The sequence below is a fragment of the Pleurodeles waltl genome, chromosome 2_2, assembly GCF_031143425.1.
Source record: "Pleurodeles waltl isolate 20211129_DDA chromosome 2_2, aPleWal1.hap1.20221129, whole genome shotgun sequence".
Lineage (NCBI taxonomy): Eukaryota > Metazoa > Chordata > Amphibia > Caudata > Salamandridae > Pleurodeles > Pleurodeles waltl.
The window spans coordinates 501,046,286-501,068,799 of NC_090439.1; the positions used below are offsets into that span (position 1 = coordinate 501,046,286).

Genomic DNA, 22,514 nt, shown 5'->3' on the forward strand with positions numbered 1-22,514 from the left:
CTATCAACTATGAAAAGACTACAACGGATTTGGATCTCTGCTGCCAGACTACTCATACATGGAGAGCCACAAGCCCACATCTCCCCTGCTTTGAGGGCCCTACATTGGTAACCAGTTGCCATAAGATCCACCTTTAAACTGCTTTTTATCACCCACAAAGCAATAAGTGGAACAGGACTGCTTATCACCAGGAAAGAAATCACCAAATGCATTCAACAAAGGAACCTAAGCTCAAGATTGGTACCTCGCCTCAAAACCACACCGTACTAGAAGTAGACAATAGGTGGTACATCTTTCTCTGTCCAAGGGGCTGAACTGTGGAGTTCATTACCTCCAAGTATAAGCTCCATGATAACTATCTTATTTTCAGAAGTCTATTCAAGACTCTTTCCTACATAACCACCATACTCAAACACTAATATACAGCATATCCCTGAGTATGGAAACATTTGTAATTTAACTATATGTATGTGTCTAGTTATGCGGATAACTTTGTACAAATATGTATAATAATAATGGTTTTCAAATATATAGATACTCTTTAGGCCTGCTTAACAAATGTATATATCACTTATGATATATATATATATATCTCTATGCTTCACACGTTCATAGGACATTGTATAGTTCCTTTTGTATATTTGTTTTGATTGGATGCTTATAGGTCTCTGTTTTATTTATCTATCACAATAGGGAAATATTATAACTATCTACAAGCACTTCAGTATTGAAATATTGAGAAAAAGACAACATAAAAAAAAAAAATTACAAGCATTTTTACAAAAAGTTATAAAAAAATACACAAATTACCTCCAAATACTGCAACACCTAAAAGTCTGAATTTACACAATGCAACTTTAAATCTCAATAGACTATCTTCCTTATCCATATATTCCCTTTTTATGTAATCATGTATCTGCACTACTCTGTCTATCCTCTGTCTCTACTCGGACTCATCCAAAACCTAATTCTACTACTATGATCTCCAAAATAACCCTTCCTAGATCTCTCCCTCCTGGCTCACCCCAAACGTAATTTTACTACTTTGATCTCCCTAATCCTGTTCTACATAATCTTCCCAGCTCTCTCTTCATTCATCCCAAACCTCATTTTACTGTTATGATCTCCCAACTAACACTTTCTAAACTCTCCCCTCTTCTCTCTGACCGTTATTTTTTAACTCATATGTCCCTATACTAATCCGCCACTAATCCTTTTGTTTTCTGGAGTTGTGTGCTACTTGCCAAAAATGGCTTTGATGCCTCGTCAGGGGTCATAAGTGCTATATAAATACAATTAAAATTATTGCGTGGAGATTGTGCAACGGCAGTTGATCGCTTTTGACCTTCCTCCTGAAGTCTGTAATTACATCTGGGCAGCTAGGTGCCCCTCCAACAAAAAAGTATACTCCTTTTGTTGGAAGAACTGTGGCATGGTACACAGAGAAGTCTGTTGATCCCCTTTCTGCCCCTCTTTTTTTTGGTCCTAATGTTCATTCTTTACCTTGCTCAGCAGGGCTCTGCTTTGGGCACTCTGTGGTGCTATTTCTGCTTTTTTTCTGTTGCCTGATCAATCCTCGTTGTTCAAGTCTCCTATTGTACATAGATTCCTCAAAGGTCTTGCTCATCTCTTTCCTCCATCCCCATTCATTATGCCCCAGTGGGCTCTTAATTTGATTCTGACCTTTTTGATGTGCGCTCCCTTCTAGCCTCTTCACAACTATGTCCTCAAACTTCTCAATTTGAAAACGCTTTGCTTGTGACCGAAATGTCTGCCTGCAGAGTGAGTGAGCTGCATGTTTTATCACCTAAGCCACTCTACCTTTCTATCTATCCTGACAAAGTCCTGCTTTGCAATAGGGCCTCTTTTCTGTCAAAAGTGGTCGCACCTTTTAATGAAGGCCAGTTGATCACCTTGTCCACTTTTTACGCACCCCAACATACTTCTAAGGAATAGGAGAGACTCCACAGCCTGGACCCAAGAAGGGCGTTAGCATTCTACCTTAATCGTACAAAAGAGTTTGGGGGGGTATGGGGGTGTGAAGAAAGGTCAGGCCACGCAGAAGTGGACCATCTCCAGATGGGTCATACTCTGTATTAAGATCTGCAATGCACTGGCCAAAAATCAACCTCCTGAGGCTTGCAAGCTCCAATACACCAGAGCTAAAGCTGCGAACCCTGCATTAGTACGCAGAGTTCTGGTCCTGGACATCTGTCAGGCAGCGATGGGGGCATCTCTGCACAAGTTTACCAAACACTACTGCCTGGACAGTCGGGTCCATAGGGACAGGTACTTTGCCCATTCGGTCCTGCAGGACTTTCTTGTTTGAAATTGGTTTGCAGTCTCACCTCCTAGGATGGTATTGCTTGGGTATATTTCAAAGGTAAGAAATCTACAGCTAGAAGTCTAACAGATGAACAAGTTACTTACCTTCTTTAATGCCTTATTTGGTAGAGACTATATCTAGCTGCAGATTCCTTACCGACCCACCCATCCTCCTGCTCTGCGAACAAATTTCTAGGGGAAGGGACTTCCCTTTTAGGGCCCTTGTTTTGTCACACCATTGATCATTGTTCTTGATGCCTCAGCGCTTGGCCGTGGAAAGTTGTGAAAAGAAAATTCCGTCAGCGCACCTGGATGGCATCTATTTAGGAACTGCAGTTTAATTTCCAGCACTGGCGATGATGGACACGGAGCAGATTGATGCCACCTCCTGTCGCGCAGGGGTACTGCTCATTAAAAATCTTCCAGATCCAGGCTGATGCCTGGGGAGGATTCAAAGGTAAGGAATCTGCAGCTAGAAATAGCCTCTACTAGATAAGTGTAGGAAGTTGGCTCTGTATGCACTATTTCAAAGTAAGGAATAGTATGCACAGAGTCCAAGGGTTCCCCTTAGAGGTAAGATAGTGGCAAAAAGAGATAATACTAATGCTCTATTTTGTGGTAGTGTGGTCGAGCAGTAGGCTTATCAAAGAAGTAGTGTTAAGCATTTTGTTGTACATACACACAGGCAATAAATGAGGAACACACACTCCGAGACAAATCCAGCCAATAGGTTTTGTTACAGAAAAATATATTTTCTTAGTTTATTTTAAGAACCACAGGTTCAAATTCTACATGTAATATCTCATTTGAAAGGTATTGCAGGTAAGTACATTAGGAACTTTGAATCATTACATTAGCATGTATACTTTTTACATAAAACACAATAAGCTGTTTTAAAAGTGGACACAGTGCAATTTTCACAGCTCCTGGGGGAGGTAAGTTTTTGTTAGTTTTGTCAGGTAAGTAAATCACTTACAAGTCTCAGGTTTGGGTCCAAGGTAGCCCACCGTTGGGGGTTCAGAGCAACCCCAAAGTTATCACACCAGCAGCTCAGGGCCGGTCAGGTGCAAAGGTCAAAGAGGTGCCCTAAACACATAGGCTTCAATGGAGAGAAGGGGGTGCCCCGGTTCCAGTCTGCCAGCAGGTAAGTACCCGCGTCTTCGGAGGGCAGACCAGGGGGGTTTTGTAGGGCACCGGGGGGGGACACAAGTCAGCACAAAAAGTACACCCTCAGCGGCACGGGGCGGCCGGGTGCAGTGTGCAAACACGCGTCGGGTTTTCAATGTAAATCAATGCGAGACCAAGGGATCTCTTCAGCGTTGCAGGCAGGCAAGGGGGGGGGGCTCCTCGGGGTAGCCACCACCTGGGCAAGGGAGAGGGCCTCCTGGGGGTCACTCCTGCACAGAAGTTCCGATCCTTCAGGTGCTGGGGGCTGCGAGTGCAGGGTCTTTTCCAGCCGTCGGGAAATGGAGTTCAGACAGTCGCGGTCAGGGGGAGCCTGGGGAATCCCTCTGCAGGCGTCGCTGTGGGGGCTCTGGGGGGACAACTTTGGTTACTCACAGTCGTAGAGTCGCCGGAGGGTCCTCCCTGAAGCGTTGTTTCTCCACCAGTCGAGTCTGGGTCGCCGGGTGCAGTGTTGCAAGTCTCACGCTTCTTGCGGGGAGTTGCAGGGGTCTTTAAATCTGCTACTTGAAACAAAGTTGCAGTTCTTTTGGAGCAGGGCCGCTGTCCTCGGGAGTTTCTTGTCTTTCTCGAAGTCGGGCAGTCCTCAGAGGATTCAGAGGTCGCTGGTCCCTTGGAAAGCGTCGCGGGAGCAGGTTTCTTTGGAAGGCAGGAGACAGGCCGGTAAGTCTGGGGCCAAAGCAGTTGGTGTCTTCTGTTCTTCCTCTGCAGGGGTTTTTCAGCTCAGCAGACCTCTTCTTGTAGTTTCAGGAATCTAAATTCTTAGGTTCAGGGGAGCCCTTAAATACTAAATTTAAGGGCGTGTTTAGGTCTGGGGGGTTAGTAGCCAATGGCTACTAGCCCTGAGGGTGGGTACACCCTCTTTGTGCCTCCTCCCAAGGGGAGGGGGTCACATCCCTAATCCTATTGGGGGAATCCTCCATCTGCAAGATGGAGGATTTCTAAAAGTTGGAGTCATTTCAGCTCAGGACACCTTAGGGGCTGTCCTGACTGGCCAGTGACTCCTCCTTGTTTTTCTCATTATTTTCTCCGGCCTTGCCGCCAAAAGTGGGGGCCGGGGCCGGAGGGGGCGGGCAACTCCACTAGCTGGAGTGTCCTGCGGTGCTGGCACAAAGTGGTGAGCCTTTGAGGCTCACCGCCAGGTGTGACAGCTCCTGCCTGGGGGAGGTGTTAGCATCTCCACCCAGTGCAGGCTTTGTTACTGGCCTCAGAGTGACAAAGGCACTCTCCCCATGGGGCCAGCAACATGTCTCTAGTGTGGCAGGCTGCTGGAACCAGTCAGCCTACACAGATAGTTGGTTAAGGTTTCAGGGGGCACCTCTAAGGTGCCCTCTGGGGTGTATTTTACAATAAAATGTACACTGGCATCAGTGTGCATTTATTGTGCTGAGAAGCTTGATACCAAACTTCCCAGTTTTCAGTGTAGCCATTATGGTGCTGTGGAGTTCGTGTAAAACAGACTCCCAGACCATATACTCTTATGGCTACCCTGCACTTACAATGTCTAAGGTATTGCTTAGACACTGTAGTGGCACAGTGCTCATGCACTGGTGCCCTCACCTATGGTATAGTGCACCCTGCCTTAGGGCTGTAAGGCCTACTAGAGGGGTGACTTATCTATACCTGCATAGGCAGTGAGAGGCTGGCATGGCACCCTGAGGGGAGTGCCATGTCGACTTACTCGTTTTGTTCTCACCAGCACACACAAGCTGGCAAGCAGTGTGTCTGTGCTGAGTGAGGGGTCTCCAGGGTGGCATAAGACATGCTGCAGCCCTTAGAGACCTTCCTTGGCATCAGGGCCCTTGGTACCAGGGGTACCACTTACAAGGGACTTATCTGGATGCCAGGGTGTGCCAATTGTGGATACAAAAGTACAGGTTAGGGAAAGAACACTGGTGCTGGGGCCTGGTTAGCAGGCCTCCGCACACTTTCAATTCAAAACATAGCATCAGCAAAGGCAAAAAGTCAGGGGGTAACCATGCCAAGGAGGCATTTCCTTACAATAAGGCATTATGGAATGTATGTAACTTGTTCATTACAACAGTGCAAATGTCAAATTACAGTTAATTACCACAGTAAAGTTGACGTGAGAACAATAAACTGTTTACAGCTTTACACATTGCACATTATAATTATGTTACACACGGAAACAATTGTCCTTATGGCAACAAGGCCTCTTCAAAATTATAATCCCTTACATCTGGTTTTGGTTAAATATGTTTTTAACACTCGGAAATCCTGTCTTCTGTTACAACACTATTCACCATTTGGAGCTGATGCCCCCTGAATTTACTTGGCCATTTTCAACTCTGTAGCAGGTAGAAGAAGGTAATGCCTACGAATCCCATAAATCTATCAAGGCCCCCAACTGACTTCCAGTGGCAGGTCCTTCCCTTTCACTGAATCACCCCTTTAGACTTTGGCCCGCAGTGGAGCCCTGACAGAAACCAATGGAGTTTGGTCTTTATAATGTTCTGTGACACTGGTAAGTTGCTCCTTCTTTTGACGCTATATGCCTCTTCTTGTGATCCTGCCTTGTTTTTACAGCACTCCAGCCACAGAGCCATAGGTGAACCTGAATGCCTTTCTTTAAAGCCTCATGATAGTGAATCAAAGTACATTGACGCAGTTGGCAAAAAAGTATTCTTTTCTGCCAATTTGGGATTGCGGTCTCTAAATGCTGTTTCTTGGGAGAGATAACCTCATGCCCTGTTGGATGTGGTGAGTGAAATGTTGTCCACCTCCCTGAGGAGTTCTGAAATAACTTTGCACTGACTTTTAATAAAGGCAAGGATGTGGCCAAGTACGTTTTACAGGTAAGCCTTGACACCACCGTCTGTGTGGGTCATTATGTAGACACTTGTGTAGTAGTTTGCCATCGTGCCTGGTTGTGTGTTACAGGCTTCTCATGGGACATGCATGCGTCCTTCATGCATATGCCATTTAATGGTTCCTGGCTCTCTGGATACCACACATATTCAGCTTTGGAGATGTTCAAAGGTTATGCTAAGGGCCACTCCTTGAGTTTGCTAGCCCTGGCCTGCCAATCCCACTATCGACTGGTAGTGCAGAGGTTGCTCCTGAGTCCTGTCTCATAACCAAAGGCAGCCATCTTAGCCTGTTCAGCAGGCTGTTCTGCCCTTTCATCACTCCAGGTGATGTGGGAGACCTCCTCTTCACTTGCCGCTACTGCTGCCAAGCTGCTCGGATTTCCTCATTTGGGAGTCATTGGTGGACAGTATATGGGGCAGGGTTTAATTTTTTCTGCCAGGCTGGCATGGAGATACCTCTGGCCAGTTGGTCAAGTAGGCTGTTTGTGATGGTTACCTTATTCTTTTTCTATCAAACCACCCTCCATTTCCTCCTATTTTGATCAGAACTCTGTAGAACAAGCCTCTATTCTTGTAAAATATGTTCGTTCATTGTGGGTCAAAGAGGCAATAGAGGGTGTCAAAATGTGGTACAAGTGATACTTCTTGGTGCTGAAGAATGATGTCAGCTTTAGGCTCATTTTGCAGGTCCTGTCCCTGAACACCTTTCTTTAGAAAGATGCTGACTCTGGCCCACTTCTTCTTTGATTTTGATCCTGGGTATTGGATGGAGTCCTTGGACTTAAAGGATGTGTACTTTCATGTACCCATCCTGCAATCCCACAGGCATTTTCCTCCACTTTGTTGTGGTGTCTGAACCCTTCCAGTTCAGTGCCCTGCCTTTTGGCCTCACCTTGCCCCCGTACCCTCCAGGTATTTATGAAGGTGATACATTTTTTTTTACAGTTACTAGCACCCAAAAGGTACTTTTCACTGTGGCAGACCCAGCTGTCCTATGTAGGAAACCAGAGTACAGATTAAAAATACTAATACTATATATTAGACATGGAACTAACTGGAAAAGTAAACAACTGTTTTAATAGGTATTAAAATGTCAGTTGACTGGCGATGCCTTATTTCAATACATTTTAAGGAAAAGTAACTTTTAGAAAGTTAGCTTTTGTCCTGCTTAAAGCTCCTGATGGCTGTTTTGCATTAATTCTCCAGCCACCCCTGGAAATTGCTCCCAGGAGCTACACAACAGGCAGGGCCACTGGAATAATGCAGCAGGACAGGGCCAAGTTATACAGCAGGGTTAAGTAAATTATGCATCAGGAAGAGCCAAATTATGCAGCATAATGCAGCACATTTTGTAATGGTATTGCTCCATTATTTCACCATTTCTAAACTTGGTAACAATGCCTGGGCTATGGTCCCACCTCATTAGTACCAGTTTAACACCCAAACATGGCAATAAGCAACAGAAAGGTGACCAGTCCACCTTTAGAATGGGCCTTTCACTTAGTTGCAACACACATTGCTGCATTTGTAATAACTTTTGAACCGTTTGAGCTAGAAAAATAGAAAAAAGTTTTTTTGTTCAAATCTGCAGATTGTGCGGCGGACAATGGATTATGTGGCAACTGCGACAAATCTAGAAATATGCGAAAATCGCCACAGCCGCACAATCGTATAATTCCAGTGGCCCTGGCAATAGGTAAATGTGATTGACAGGTCGCCTTGAATGGGCAGGGGTGACTTCTTTGAGCTCAGCAGCAGGGTGGGGGACTGTGAATGTTCTTTTTAATATTACAGCTTCATATCCTGCTTGGGTGTCAGATCCTACTTGACCGGTCAGCTGGGTTCACACAGGATACTAGGGACGCACTTGCAAGAAAGGGAACAGGATGCCGGGACAATTCTTGTGTATCTTTTGTCTGATTGATGAGGAATCCTGCTTGTGTCCTACCATCCTTTCGTCTTTTGGTTTGTTATTGGTACAGTGGCTGCCGCAACCTGGATTTTAGTGTTGGATGTTCCAGGACACTAGGATTACCATAGTACAGACTCCCAGCCCTCGGAGTCCAAGTTTAATGTGGCTGAAGACTTTCACCATATCGAATGTACCCAAAGTGGGTAGGGTTGGCTCCACTAGCTTTTACCCCAGTTTAGGGCATGCCTATGAGTAATTTCCACCCACTATCTAGTGGCAGGCTGTAGGAAAGTACCCTTTTTCTTGGCATGGTTACCCCCATTTTCTGCCTATTGTCAGTGTGTTTGCCTGGGTTCACTGGGATCCTGCTAACCAGGGCCTCAGTGATTATGCTCTCTCCCTTTTAACTTGGTAACTTGTACCTTTTTCTTCCCACATTTGGCATACTGGTACCGCCATGTAAGTCCCTAGTATATGGTACATAGATACCCAAGGCATTGGGGTACCAGGGGATCCCTGTGGGCTGCAGCATGAATTATGCCATCCATAGGGAGCCCATACAAAGTGTTCTGCAGGCCTGCCAATGCAACCTGTGTGGAAAGATGCATGCCCCCTTTCACTACCAGGTCACTGTAAGTGACCCCTATGGCAAGCCCTCCTAACCCAGAGGGCAGGGTGCAAGTGCCTGTGTGTGAGGGCACCCCTGCACTAGCAGAGGTGTCCCCACAAACTCCAGCTCCATTTTCATCGACTTTGTGAGTGCGGGGACGCCATTGTATGCATGTACTGGACATAGGTCACTACCCATATCCAGCTACATAATGCTAACTCCGAACTTAAGCATGTTTGGTATCAAACATGTCGGAATCATACCCCAATACCGTTGCAAGTATTTCAGGTATGATCCCATGAACTCTAGGGGTTCCTTAGAGAACCCCAAGCATTGCTACCACCAGTCTTAAAGGCCTTTCCGGTAAGCCCAAGCTGCTGCCACCCTTCAAACAGGTTTCTGCCCTCCTACTGCTTGATCTGATCACGCCCAGGAAGGCAGAACAAACGATTTTCTTTGAGAGAGGGAGATAACACCTTCTCCCTTTGGAAATAGGTGTGACTGGCTTGGGAAGGGTATCCTCCTCAAGCCACTGGTATGCATTAAAGGGCACATTTAGTGCCCTCCATGCATAAACCAGTCCTGAGGCACAAAACTGGACAATGGAAAGGGGAGTGACAACTCCCCTGTCCATCACCACCCCAGGGGTGGTGCTCAGAGCTCCTCCAGATGGTCCCTGGGTTATACCATCTTGTTTTCAAGGTTGGCAGGGAACTCTGGGAGCATCTCAGTGGCCAGGCCAGGCAGGTGATGTCAGAGCCCACACCTCATAGGTGCTTACCTGGCTAGGTGACCAATCCCCCTTTCAGGACTATTTAGGGTCTCTCTCTTGGGTGGGTCCTCAGATTTGGCTTGCAAGATTGCAGCAGGATTCCTCTGCAACCTTCACTTTGACTTCTGGCCTCCGGAACTGCGACTGGACCCTCCAAGACTTGACACTCTGCTTCCAAGAAGAACTCTTCTGCAATATTGTTTCCAATGCTCCTGTCTGCACTGCAACTGCAACATTTCCACTGGCTGTGCATCCCCTGAGGGCAGCATATCTTCAGTCTGCACTAGAAGAAAAAAGGAATCTCACTTGGAGTGAAGGAGTCACTCCCCTGCATCCGCAGGCACCTGCTGCAACGACAACCAGCTGGGTGGATCTCCCCTCATCTTGAGCAGTGTGGAGCCTGCATCACGGGTGGTGGTCCATAGTAGTCCACTTGGTCCTCTCTGCCAGCTGTCCAACTTTGGTGGTAGTAAGCCCTTGCCTTTCCACACAGGACAGTACCCCCATGCACTGCGTCCCTTGCAGCTGCCAAGGCTTGTTAGAATCCCCTCTAAGGGACCTTCAGGTGACATGTAGCCCCAGTTTCCAGCACTCCTAGTGCCTCGTGGGCTCCTTTTGCAACGTATGTGTCCCAGTCCTGTGGGACTTCTGTGGGTGCTGCCCCTGCCTCTGTGTCCTCTGTGTCGCTGAGGGTCATCTGTGACTCCCCTCTTGGGTTGAATCCTCCTGGGCCTCCGGCAGCACCACTTTTCCACTAACCGCGAGTTTGCCTTTGTCAAAGCTTGTTGGTGGAATTCCTGCACCGACACCCGTCTGCAATCTTCACTTCAGCATGGGACATCTTCTGCATCCAACAGGAACTCTAGTCCAGCTCCAGGGCGGCAGTGCTGACCTGTTCTTCCTCACTGTTGACCACTCCTGCAAGTACAGCTGGGTGGGTAGCAGCTCCTACTCCTCTTGGACTCCACTGTTACTTTTGGACTTATTCCCCTCTTTCCACAGGTTTTCTTCTCCAGGAATCCACTGCTGCTTTTTTGAAGTCTTGTCTGGGTGTCTTCTTTTCCTTCCTTTTGGATGGTTTGTGGAAATTTCAGGGATTTACTCTTGCTTTACTGGTCGATTGGGGGGGGGGGGGGGTACTGTGTTACTGAGCTCTGTGGCTTTCTAGTACTCCCAACTCCCCTCTACACATTCCACTTACGTAGGTGCGGGTCATATGTCCGCATTCCATTTTTTAAATATATGGTTTGGGCTCCCCCAGGGTCACTATTGTTTATTGCTATTTGCACTGGTTTCTAACCTTTTCTGTGCCTATTACTGTTTACTAGTGTATCTATATCTAGTATATTACTTACCTCCTATTGGAGGATTGCCCTTCTAGTATTTTGTTGTATTGTGTTCCAAAAATAAAGGTACTTTATTTTTGTAACACTGAGTATTTACTTTCATGTGTGTAAGTGCTGTGTGACTATAGTGGTTTTGCATGTGCTTTGCATGTCTCATGGATAAGCTTTGGCTGCTCATCCACAGCTACCTCTAGAGAGCCTGGCTTCTAGAAACTGCCTACACTTCACAAAGAGGGGATATCTAGACCTGGTATAATGTGTAAGTACCTTGGTAGCCACCACACACCTGTCCAGCTTCCTACACAGGCATAACTGATGCCCCTCTAGGCACCTATTTCAGAATCTTGTGGTAGAAGAGGACTGGAACTGCTGACTGACTTGAGAGGAGCCCTGAAGGACTGACCTACTCCCTCTTGAACCCAAAACAAAATAAAGAAACTTACTCCAAAGGTTGTAACGCGCTGACCTCCTGTTTAAAGATAGAGGGATACAACAAGCTACAAGAGGCCTTTCCTGCAACTGACAAGTGGCAACTAGACGTGGACTGGACCCTGTTGTTGTTGTCTGCATGATGTCCTGTGAGTCTCCTAGGGCCTCCTCTGAGGTCCTGGGCAGCTTTAAAAGTGTACTCCTGTGGTGGATTGGGACTTAAAGGACTAAGTCAGAAGGTAAGATCTTATACCAAGACTAACCTGGTTGGTGCATCTGAATTGCACTCCATCATGGCCAGCCTCAAATTGTGCCTAGGTCCCAGTCTACTGCAGCCATTGACTACCATTGGCATTTTTTTCATTGGTATTCCTACTTAAAACTTAAAAAATTAATTTCACTGGTTTCCCTATTCAGTTTTTATAATCTTGGTGTCATTTTGCTAAGTACATTTTATTCTATTTTTCTAGTTCAGTGTGCTTGTTTTATTGTTTTAAATGTTGAGTTTATTACTGTTTGATACTGTATAAATAGTTTACACATTGCCCTTAAATAAGCATGTTTGTTGTGTGCCATACCAAACAGTGGGTTGAGTTCAAGTTATTCTATTGACTTGGAGTGTTAACCCAGGCATGGATTGTGATTGATTTGAGGTGGGTAGTCACTCCCTTCAACTAATAACCCAATCTCTTACAAAAGACCCCTTCAAGATAGATTGTCTTTCATAGCAAGACATTCTATACCTTGGCCAAGAAAGCGTTCCAAGAGGGTTGTCAGGCTTCTTCTACTAGAGTTAAAGCTGCTACTACAGCTGTGGCTAGATGGGAGATGGACATCTACCAGGCTTTTAAATGAGCATCTGTTCACACCTTCACTGGGTACAACTGTATCAACTCTAAGGTCCTCGGGGAGCAGAGGGGTCATTTTGACTACTTGGACCTGCTGGACTTACTATTGTAAAGGGTTTCGGGAGGCTCTGCTTAGATATCTGTTCAGAAGGTGAGGAATTTGCATTTAGATGTATCCATCAGAAGAACAAGTTCCTTACCTTCAGTAACACTCTTTCTAGTGGATTCTCTATCTAATGACAGATTACTCACTGTTTTGCCTCCTCACTGTTCTGCCTCCTCACTGTTCTTTGGCATGAACTTTTGGTGCTAAGAAGGTTCCATGTTAGTCTCTGTACCCTGTTAAGCTTCTTGGACTGTAACTGAAGGTTAGTGTCTAAGGGTGCAGATTGCTTTTTTAACTGATGTCAACATGCAAGAATTATGTTCCACCTTTTCACTTCTGGTGATGGGACAAGACCACTGTGGAGCCTGGTGACACCAACTGGTGGCGCGTGGGATCAATTGCTGAAAAATATTTGAATCCAGTCTTGGTAGTAAGGGGATTCAAAAAGTGAAAAGTCTGCAGTTAAATACAGAATCCACCAGAAAGAGCATTACCGAAGGTAAATAACTTGTTCATTCCGAGGTTAAACTAATACTAAATGGGGGAAACCTGTTCCTTTCCATGTTAGTGTGTAAAAATGTTATGCTAATGAATTAATACTGCATTATAATGTACTGCATTATGGTGGATAATAGTACTTGTCTAGCTGCATAATTTACTGAACTCTAGTGTACATTTGGTCGTGGTCTGCCACGTAATTCCTGTGTCCCTGGTTACACGTAACCCATTAGATTCTGATCCCTGTGCCAACCCATGTTTGTGCAGCGATTGGAATTACGAGATGCATGATAATAACCGATTGTACCATTCTCACCAAGTACATTCTGAGACAGCCAGGTTTTTGATCTGGAACGCACCAGTACTGCATATAATTCCTTACTTTTAAGAGGTAAACTCATGCATCCTGGTATGTTGATATTTATTGGATCTGGGCCTGGTAAATAATTTGTTTCATTCAGATCCATTTGTAAGCTGGAACCAAGTTTACAGTTTCCGGAGTGTCTTTTGTGTCACACAAGAACGTGTTCCTCCAGTTGACTTAAGAGAAAGACTTTCTCTTTCTCCCTCATGTGTATTATAGATGTTTGTTTTTTCTATGGAGATGTTTTGTGCATGGCATCACAAGTAATTAATGAGAGGTGGTCATGTGTAACTGGTTTCACCAACTTAAATCTATCTATTTTAGTGAAGGGCTGCCTCTCCCTGCCCTTTTTAGTTTCTTTGGCGTAACATGTTGATAGGAGAGGTTAACATGGACATTATTAGTTGTTTGGGAAGTTCTTATTTGGGTGCTTCTTATTGTCCAGTTTGTTATGTAAGTGGGGTGTAACCTGAAGCCAGGAAAGTGTTCTTGCACGTGTGCAGTTAGTTACCAGTTACCCAGTTCCCATGTATCACTACTGGAACTTGTTGCAGTATGGGTTTTTGGATATTGAATACAATATGTCCTGCAGAAAGTCCAGGCAAATTTCAGTAGGCCTAATTATACTCTGGCTAGTTCATATTTTAATGACTGCAATGAAGAACCCTCAAGGTACACACTTGCAGGTAGTTAGTTAAATGTCTAAATATCAAAGGGAAACTACAGGACCCAATAGAACTCATTAGCAGCTGGTCACGTGGAATGTCCATCGCTGTTTTAAAGTGTGACGTACATGCAAGAAGTGGTACAGGGCTTCCCTCCATCACAGTATCGATAGCCCGTCCATGCACATTTACGTGGTACTTTAAGGTTTTGAGACGTGTTATGGAATATTCCTGTAGCGGTCCTTGAATTTGTATTCTTTATTCTATGTGTTAGAACGCTTGTCTGGCCTCTAAATTGTACCCAATATAAAAGTTTTTTCTATGGAGATGTTTTGTGCATGGCATCACAAGTAATTAATGAGAGGTGGTCATGTGTAACTGGTTTCACCAACTTAAATCTATCTATTTTAGTGAAGGGCTGCCTCTCCCTGCCCTTTTTAGTTTCTTTGGCGTAACATGTTGATAGGAGAGGTTAACATGGACATTATTAGTTGTTTGGGAAGTTCTTATTTGGGTGCTTCTTATTGTCCAGTTTGTTATGTAAGTGGGGTGTAACCTGAAGCCAGGAAAGTGTTCTTGCACGTGTGCAGTTAGTTACCAGTTACCCAGTTCCCATGTATCACTACTGGAACTTGTTGCAGTATGGGTTTTTGGATATTGAATACAATATGTCCTGCAGAAAGTCCAGGGAAATTTCAGTAGGCCTAATTATACTCTGGCTAGTTCATATTTTAATGACTGCAATGAAGAACCCTCAAGGTACACACTTGCAGGTAGTTAGTTAAATGTCTAAATATCAAAGGGAAACTACAGGACCCAATAGAACTCATTAGCAGCTGGTCACGTGGAATGTCCATCGCTGTTTTAAAGTGTGACGTACATGCAAGAAGTGGTACAGGGCTTCCCTCCATCACAGTATCGATAGCCCGTCCATGCACATTTACGTGGTACTTTAAGGTTTTGAGACGTGTTATGGAATATTCCTGTAGCGGTCCTTGAATTTGTATTCTTTATTCTATGTGTTAGAACGCTTGTCTGGCCTCTAAATTGTACCCAATATAAAAGCTTTGAAGACGTGTTTTATAACCTTTTTTTCCTGCGTCTCGGGCCTCCCACGGTCTTTTCTGTTTTTTTTTTCACTTTCTATTTCTCTTTGCCCCATCTCCCTGACCCCGTACCCTTGTGAGAGGTTTATGGTCCAGTGTGGGTGGGTAGAAGCCCTTCAGCGCAGAGGTTGCAGGCCCATTTCGTCATGTAGTTCCTTGGAGGTGATTTCTTTTGTCTTCCCTCGGCCAATGCGTAAACCTCCTCAGAGCATCTGTCACTTTGGGGACAAGGAGATGGATGGGTCTCAAGTGAACTGCTGGGGGCGGGAGGAGGGGTAACAAATGGCCAAAATAAGAAAGGACGAGTTGGGTGAGGGGAGGGGAGCGGGCGCTGCTGGAGGGACAGACAAGGAAACCCTGTAAGAAATGAGGAGCACGGGAAGGAAGGACCGAGATGCATCGGCATCGGGGGGGTCATGTTCTGAAGGTTCCGGAAATTCCGCTTCTCGGGTGACTGGGGTGGTCGTCCTTCCTCCTGGTGAAGAACAAGCCTTTGGATTTTGAGGACTGAAAGGTTTGAAGTATACGATGGGACCAGTGATGCCAGCGACGCAAACAGTATAACTGAGGGGCTGTTCGACTATCAAACATTCCCAGACCTCGACCTGAATCTGCGAATAGTCTTGGAAATCTGTAAGTGCTGTTTTTACAGTAAACTGGTGAATAGAGCAGATAGAGACAGCTGTGCTGTTAGCAGTAGCTAGCAAACCTGGCAAGCTTCCTGTGTTTGCAGTGGTTTTTCTAGGCCCCAGGTGGAGTGGCAGGCACTCGAGCAATATGAAATGATGTATCCTTGCATTATTTATAGCAATGTGTGTAATGCCTGCTACTAGACGTGTAGCGACCCGTCCCCGTGGAAATGAACCAGCTTTTGGCACAAACACCAACTGTGCCACCTCGTGTCTTTGCACATCTCCTCTGCTAGGCTAGGAATTTGTGCGCACGTGTAGTTAAGTCCATGGTGCACTGCCGAGTACGTGCCCAGCGCTGTGAAATTAATAAATACAGAGGGGTCTGAGGGATGTTTATTTTGCATCAGTCTCTGGCCAGATTTAATAAAAGGGGTGTAGACGGCGGGTTCCGCATGCACTGTTCTCATTTCTGTTATGACTATAATTCTTCCTTGGTCGCTGTGCTCAACATTGACAGTATCACAGTGCACGCAGTTGATTAGTTGTGAGATTTGAAGACCAGCCCCTTCCGTCATTTAAGGACGCATACTTAATGCATTATATATACACATGGAGAACTAGATACACGTGAATCCAGTGGAGCCAGTATTTACTTAACTTGTGATTTAACCAGAAACTCTTTAAAAATATCGATAGGTTATGTTGTATAGTTTATATAATCAATTAGAACATCAACTCACTGGATCACACAAACGCTTCGGCTGCTATGTTATCGGTATGATACCGCCCACACACGGGTACTTAATGTGCATATCCATGTATTTGTCTCCCTTTTAAATAGAGGTTTGCCTGTTGTAGGTAATTCCTTTCATTTCGTTGCCGCCTTTTCGGTTGAGTTTTCGTCCTTTCGTGGTGCGTTGCCTTCGCTGGTTTCATGGGTGAGAGAAGTGGGCAGCGATGCGGGTTTTTCTGGAGCAGAGTCTCTCTCTTTTGGGGAGCGGGGGCTGCAGTGGCGAGCATTACTCGGGCTGGCGGCGGCGCCCAGGCCCTTCAGTGGCGTCCCTCGTCGTGCACGTATAAGCTGCAATGCCCAAAAACAAAGGCTAGGGGGCGCGCGCGAGACGCCGCCCGGAGGGAGGCCGCGACCCGGGACTGAGGGCCCCGCTCCCGGCGCAGCCACCGTAGCGGCGGCCGGCAGGTGAAGGAGCCGAGCAGCTCGCGTTGCAGAGGGGAGCCCTGCCCGCGGCGGAATTGTAGGCGGCGCGTCGGAGCAGTTTGGCCTTGGCGGCCATCTGTGACACTCTGGGGGCCGGGCTGCGCGCGCCCCTAATCCTCCCCCGAGTGCCCGGCCGCAGGGGGCTTTCATCTGCAGACCTTGGCGTGCTGACCCGTGAAACGCGCTCTTTCTTCGGACCACACGAGGTACAGTAGTGAAAACGTATTTAATGTTTTGTTTTGTAAGCAAACGTTAAGAGTCTTTACCTTTTAATGGGGCAAGTGTCCTCTCCATGCACCCGAAATCCCCCGTAGAATTGAGTAGGTGAACTGGATAATAGGATCGCTTTAACAGATTCCATTATTGAACCCAAAAATAGAGCTGCATTTTAAGAAAGAGGAATGGATTATTTGCCGGGTGAACCTTCGCACACATTTTCATAAGTAGTTATGTGATAATTGTGAAGTTACGGGGTGAGTGCGGCCTGGATTTTAGAAGGTGCCGACAGTTTTTCGTCCTGGGAAATGATGTTAGTCTGGGCTTTGCAGACTTTACATGGTCGCTTCGGGTCAGGCGGCCTCTGCCCGGGAGTTTGAAAGGATTTGTCTGTCTGCGACCTTAAGGGAGGGGATGTGCACAGTCTTAGTCACCCGACGTGCTTTAGTGTTTGGTTGTTGATGCTTGTGCTAGTTAGGCAGCCTGGCCCAAGATACTCGTTATTACTTTATACAGCGCGCACTCCTCCCCTCCATTATAGTGCTGTATGTACTCGAAGTACAGAGTCATCTTTCGGGGCAAAGGCCTCTGCGCCGGTGCTGGGGGCTTCCCTTTCCTCGCCTTAAACTGAATGTATGAAGTGTATCTTTGTGAGAGTGTGAGGGGTTGTAAATACTGCCGAGAAGAGAAGTGATTCATTTTCACATCTGGTTAACGTGCCTCCTGCAAAGATATGTGTGACCTGGTCCAAGGGGGAGATCTTACCCTTTTATGCTGTCGTCGTTGATATACGTATAGTTACACTGTAGCTGCATTTGCACGTTAGTGTTTAAGCGCTACATGAAACAGTGATTCCTATTGGCTGTTATGTGCCACTCATAAACACGTACAGGTACCCAGCGGGTCAGGGCAGGGCGAGTTCTTTTCGCTCCATCTATCACCAGCTGGCACCTCTCTTTACGGTGCATGGCAGCTCTGAGCCTACGTTGGCATGAGACCCGCCTGGCACGCGTTGCCCGGAGTGGGTATGGAGTGTTGTGCTGCCGGTATAAAATTAACGCGCCCATATTGTGTTCTTTATATTAACCACCTTCGGACAGCTTTATCATCAGCTCTTCTTTTAAAAGAGTGGCGGGACCCATCCCGCGAACAAAAAGACAATTCTAATTGTCACCCCGTCAAATAAGTAGATGCGCAGCCGCCGAGGGTCTCCCCGGGAGCTGGAGACGCTCTTTTAATATGCAGATGTCATCTGTATATCGCTTAACACTGCGTTAAGCCCCTTCCACGCATTCACAAGTTGGCCAGTTTGTCAGACAAAAGAAATGACTAAGACGGGTGAATCAATTTGCCCAGGATCACTCACTATATTAAATCCGGGACACAGCTTGAAAGGTTAGCCACTGAACAAGATCTGCACCCATGCGTTTTTAGGTTCTAGCTCTTAGCATCTTAATTATCTCATTTTGCCTCCCTCCCTGCCAAAAAATACGTGCTAGTGCCCAGGGCTTAGGTTCAATTGGTTTTGCAAGTGTAATGCACCAGGGCCTAGAGGGATCTGTTGAATCCTGTTTTTTTCCCCAGTATTTTATCATTCAGACTGCAGCCAGGGTTAAGCTTCCGTCTGTGCACTAGGGCCCATGTCACACTTGCTAGGTTGCTGTTGCTGCCCCACAGTATGTCTCGCACTGTTCTAGCCTCGCACTGTAGCTCAAGGAGACGTTGTATCTACTACATATGCCTGTTATTATTAGCATTCATCAGAAGACCTTGCCCCTCTTCTAAAGCCAGCAGTACCGCACAGGTTAGAAAATGCTATTTTTCCAAACCCCCTTTATTGCCTCTCCCACACACTGAGGGGTGGGCAAACCTGGAAATTCAAAGGCAGGCCCTGCAGGTCTGTGTTCTGAGTCACAGGCGCTGGCCGAGACACCGAAAGAGTCGGCATGTAAATGACACAGTAAAGGCCCTGTAAAAATGGAAGAAAGATTCGTTCAGATTAAAGATAGGTTATTTCGAGAACTTTTCCTTATACTTAAAGTACATAAGATTATATCACTGCCTTGGCGTTAGTCGAAAGTAAGAGTTTTTAAACATGAACTTCTCTCCTTTTACAATGTGTCCTGACAGCTCTGGCATGAGTGAACCAAGAAATTCCAGTGTCATGTTCACTGTGTATGCACCAGCATTGCGTATATGGAGCAGTTGTGAAGTCAGTGAGTTGACTCAGTTGTTTTATATCGCACACATTTTAAACTGAATGTCCTCGAGGTGGCCTCGGATTTGACTCTGGAGTAAAACGAGGCACAGTGAAGTAGGAATATTTGACAATTATCACAGTTTTGTCGAGCAGGAGTTATGACGTGGGTGCAGTTTTCCTTATTACACATTGTTCTGTTCAGCCACTGGATGAATGTCTCCTTCACTGCCCCTTTCCTTACCTTGGCCCTTGACTTAAATTAATACACTGTGCGTTGTAAATAAGACATGTATCGCGTTAGTTGAGTTGGACCCACCATACAAACTGTCAAAACGTCTTTCTTGTTGATGGGTAACTGTTTTAGGGAAGGCAGACAACCGTTCTTTTGTTAAAAATCACTGCTGACCCGAGTTAAGCAGTAATGAGTGATTGTCAGCAACTCGGTGACAACAATTGCAATTATCAGCAACAGAAATGGGGCCTTGGGTTCCCAGAAATCTTCAGTGAGACGCATATAAATTGCAGCTCAGCTGCACACAGCAGCGTAACGGCACTTTTAAAGATTTTATTTGTGGTCAGAGTTCATGTCTTCAGTTTTTTTTGTTGTGTTTTAAAACTGCAATATAGAGGGTAAAAGGTAGAGCATGAAATGTTTGGATCGTCTGTATTTTGTCTTGCAAGTCCCTGTGGGAGAATGGCGGAACCAAAGACCATTATTCACTTTGGGCTTAGCATGGTGTGCTGCTGTATTTACGGGGATAGTGGTAGGGTCCGATCCGTACCAAAAAAAGAAAACTGTCCCTGGTACGAAAAATGAGAGCGCCATACATTCACACATTCCGTTCCCAGTCTTTACGTGACAGTGTTTGGAGGCATCCGAGGGCCCGCTTAAGCAGACATCCGAGGCAAGAGGTGCATTTTGAAGCTCTTAGGGCCATTTTTATTACTAAACCTGATAGATCGTTAAGTTGTCTTCCAGGGGTGTGGTTTTATGTTTATACTTTCTACTGCTGCAGCCCTGTCCGCTCACCCCCTGCAGCTCTTGGTAGAGTAAAGGGTCAGTCATGAAGAAGCCATCTCATGTTGGGCTCCAAAACCCGCCTCCGCTTTTCTGTCCTGTCGCCCGCCTGGCATTGTCCCGCTGACAGATAGACAAGCCCAGGCGGGCACAGAGTTTTTAACAGCACACCAGAGTCAGCATGGGAGAGGGATTTAAAGCGATACAAAGTGGGGTGTCGCTTTTGGCGCGAGAGAGTGAAAGGCCTGATGTTTTGCCCAGGTGCCTTCCTCTGCGCGTCCTTGCCAGCCGCCAGCCCCCGGTGATGGTGCGTGGCATTGGGCCCGGTGGGTGTACCGAGGCCTGTGTTGAGACTGGTTACCGGGGGCGGGGTGCCGGGGGTGAGCCCTGCAGGCGGGAGCGTTGGCCGCCGCCCCGGTGGGCGTGTCCGCCAGTGAGTGTAATCTGCGGTCAAGAATGCCAGGATTCAAGGGTAGGCCGAGTCCAGCCCTCTCAAATTTATGGCTCTTGCCTGGCCCATAAATTGCACGCGAATCCGGGAGCCCAGATTTCCGTGCTATGAGCAGAACACTACTTTCTGAATAGGCAAATCCTCCCTTTTTAAAGGTAATTTTCACTGGTACGCGACATAAAACATATACAACGAACCCCTATTAGTTTTTCAATTGATTTTCTATTATCATTTTTTGTTCAATTTTTGAAGACTCGTACCGCCCCACTTGATTTGCTCCCTTTCAGCCTTGCACATATTTGCAAGGTAGTTTACTTTTTTGTTCTTGTTCGTTTTTAAGCTTGAATGCATGTGTAATCTTGTAATTTTGTTGCAGCCGGTGTGTGATAGCCAAGACTTTGGGCACCACGGACCTCTCTGATGGCTGGCTCTCGGAAACCAAGATGAATGCATTTCCGATAGACTGAAACGACTTGCAGTATGTACCGCCTCTTAATAATATGCTATTTTGAACCGGCTTTTGTTTTGTCTTTGATTTTATCACGTACGTTGCGAAACACAGTGCTTTCCCCTTGAGATGTTTTGTCTTCTTTCCACACCTGAATAATCTATAAATAAACGTCTATTTATCAGTTAGATTACAGGACGATTTCTACTCCACCAGTTTTTAGTGTGTGTGTATGTATGTCCTTGCTGTTTTGGCTCAAAGTGGAAGTATGTTTTGATAGAATCAGGTGAATAAAAGAAAGTGGTAAAGGAAGTACTATTTTGTATGCATTTTTCAATTAAAATTGCGTGAAGATGTTTTTATTGATGTGTGTTGGATTTAGAATGCATTGTGTACACACAAACAATGTGACAATGCAGCCGCCGTTCTGCCACTGAGAATGTTTCCTTTCTACTCCATACCGTTCGATGAATGGATGAGACCCAGTTATTTCACGTTTGTCCATGTGCAAATATTATTAGGATGTATTTGAACACAAGTCTTGCTTTTCTTTTTTTTTTTTCTGAATAATTTTGGGAACGTATCATTTGTTGGAAAGCTTAATTACTAAAGTTTGCTAATGCAATTGTCATGTCCTGGCTGTTAGTTTCATAAAAAGGTTTCATATTTGTGGCTGATTTTCATGTGACCTCACATGCAGGTCAAATCCAAGTGCTGGCACTTTTCGTGGCAGTGTTGAATGAATAGTTCCAGTAGGAGCGGTTTTGGGGTTATTCTGCATGCCGTTCTTTTACCAAACTGCTAAAGGGCCTCTCCAATGCCAGTGAGTGCCAGGCTGAAATACTATTATTTCTGTTCCAAGTGCACCCCCGCCCCTGCGTGCACTCGAACAGGTGTTGTGGATGACCTCTTCCCTGGGTAACTCTTCCACTCCCTCTCCCCCCCCCCCCCCCCCCCCCACACACACACACACACACACATTGTTCTTTCTAAGCTCCCTTTTCAAACAGGTACCCTTAATCTCATCTCCCTGTTGACAGTCCGGTGGCCCACAGGCACCTGCCAGAAGCTTTCCAACTGGCTCTAGAAGTAGGGAGCCAGGGGCAGTCAGGCTGTCGTGAGTGACCGTGAGATAGAAGTGTGATGGGCAGAGGTGCGCGAGTGCGGTGATAGAGATGCAAGCGGCTGATGAGAGCGAGAGAGATTCTCGGCAAGAGAGACACTGGTATCTGAGGGAGAGTATACGAGGCTAGAGACACAATCATGACCGGGGAAGAGAAATTTGCTTGTGCAAGATGATCACCATGATGAAATCACGATGAAGGGGGTTGGACAGACT

The 22,514-nt window shown here is 46.0% G+C and overlaps 1 protein-coding gene across 7 annotated transcripts in view; it reads left to right on the plus strand.

Moving 5' to 3' along the window:
- GREB1L (GREB1 like retinoic acid receptor coactivator) overlaps nt 1–22,514 on the plus strand; it is a 444,116-nt gene that overhangs the window by 140,701 nt on the left and 280,901 nt on the right. For 4 of the 7 annotated variants that reach the window (XM_069219992.1, XM_069219998.1, XM_069219995.1 and 1 more), the window contains one exon: nt 21,104–21,205. The gene's annotated coding sequence lies outside the window, so the exon portion shown is untranslated. Of the gene's footprint in view, nt 1–15,320; nt 15,628–16,536; nt 17,049–20,801; nt 20,883–21,103; nt 21,206–22,514 lie in introns of those variants that run through there. The other 3 variants (XM_069219993.1, XM_069219994.1, XM_069219996.1) reach the window with 3 other exon arrangements.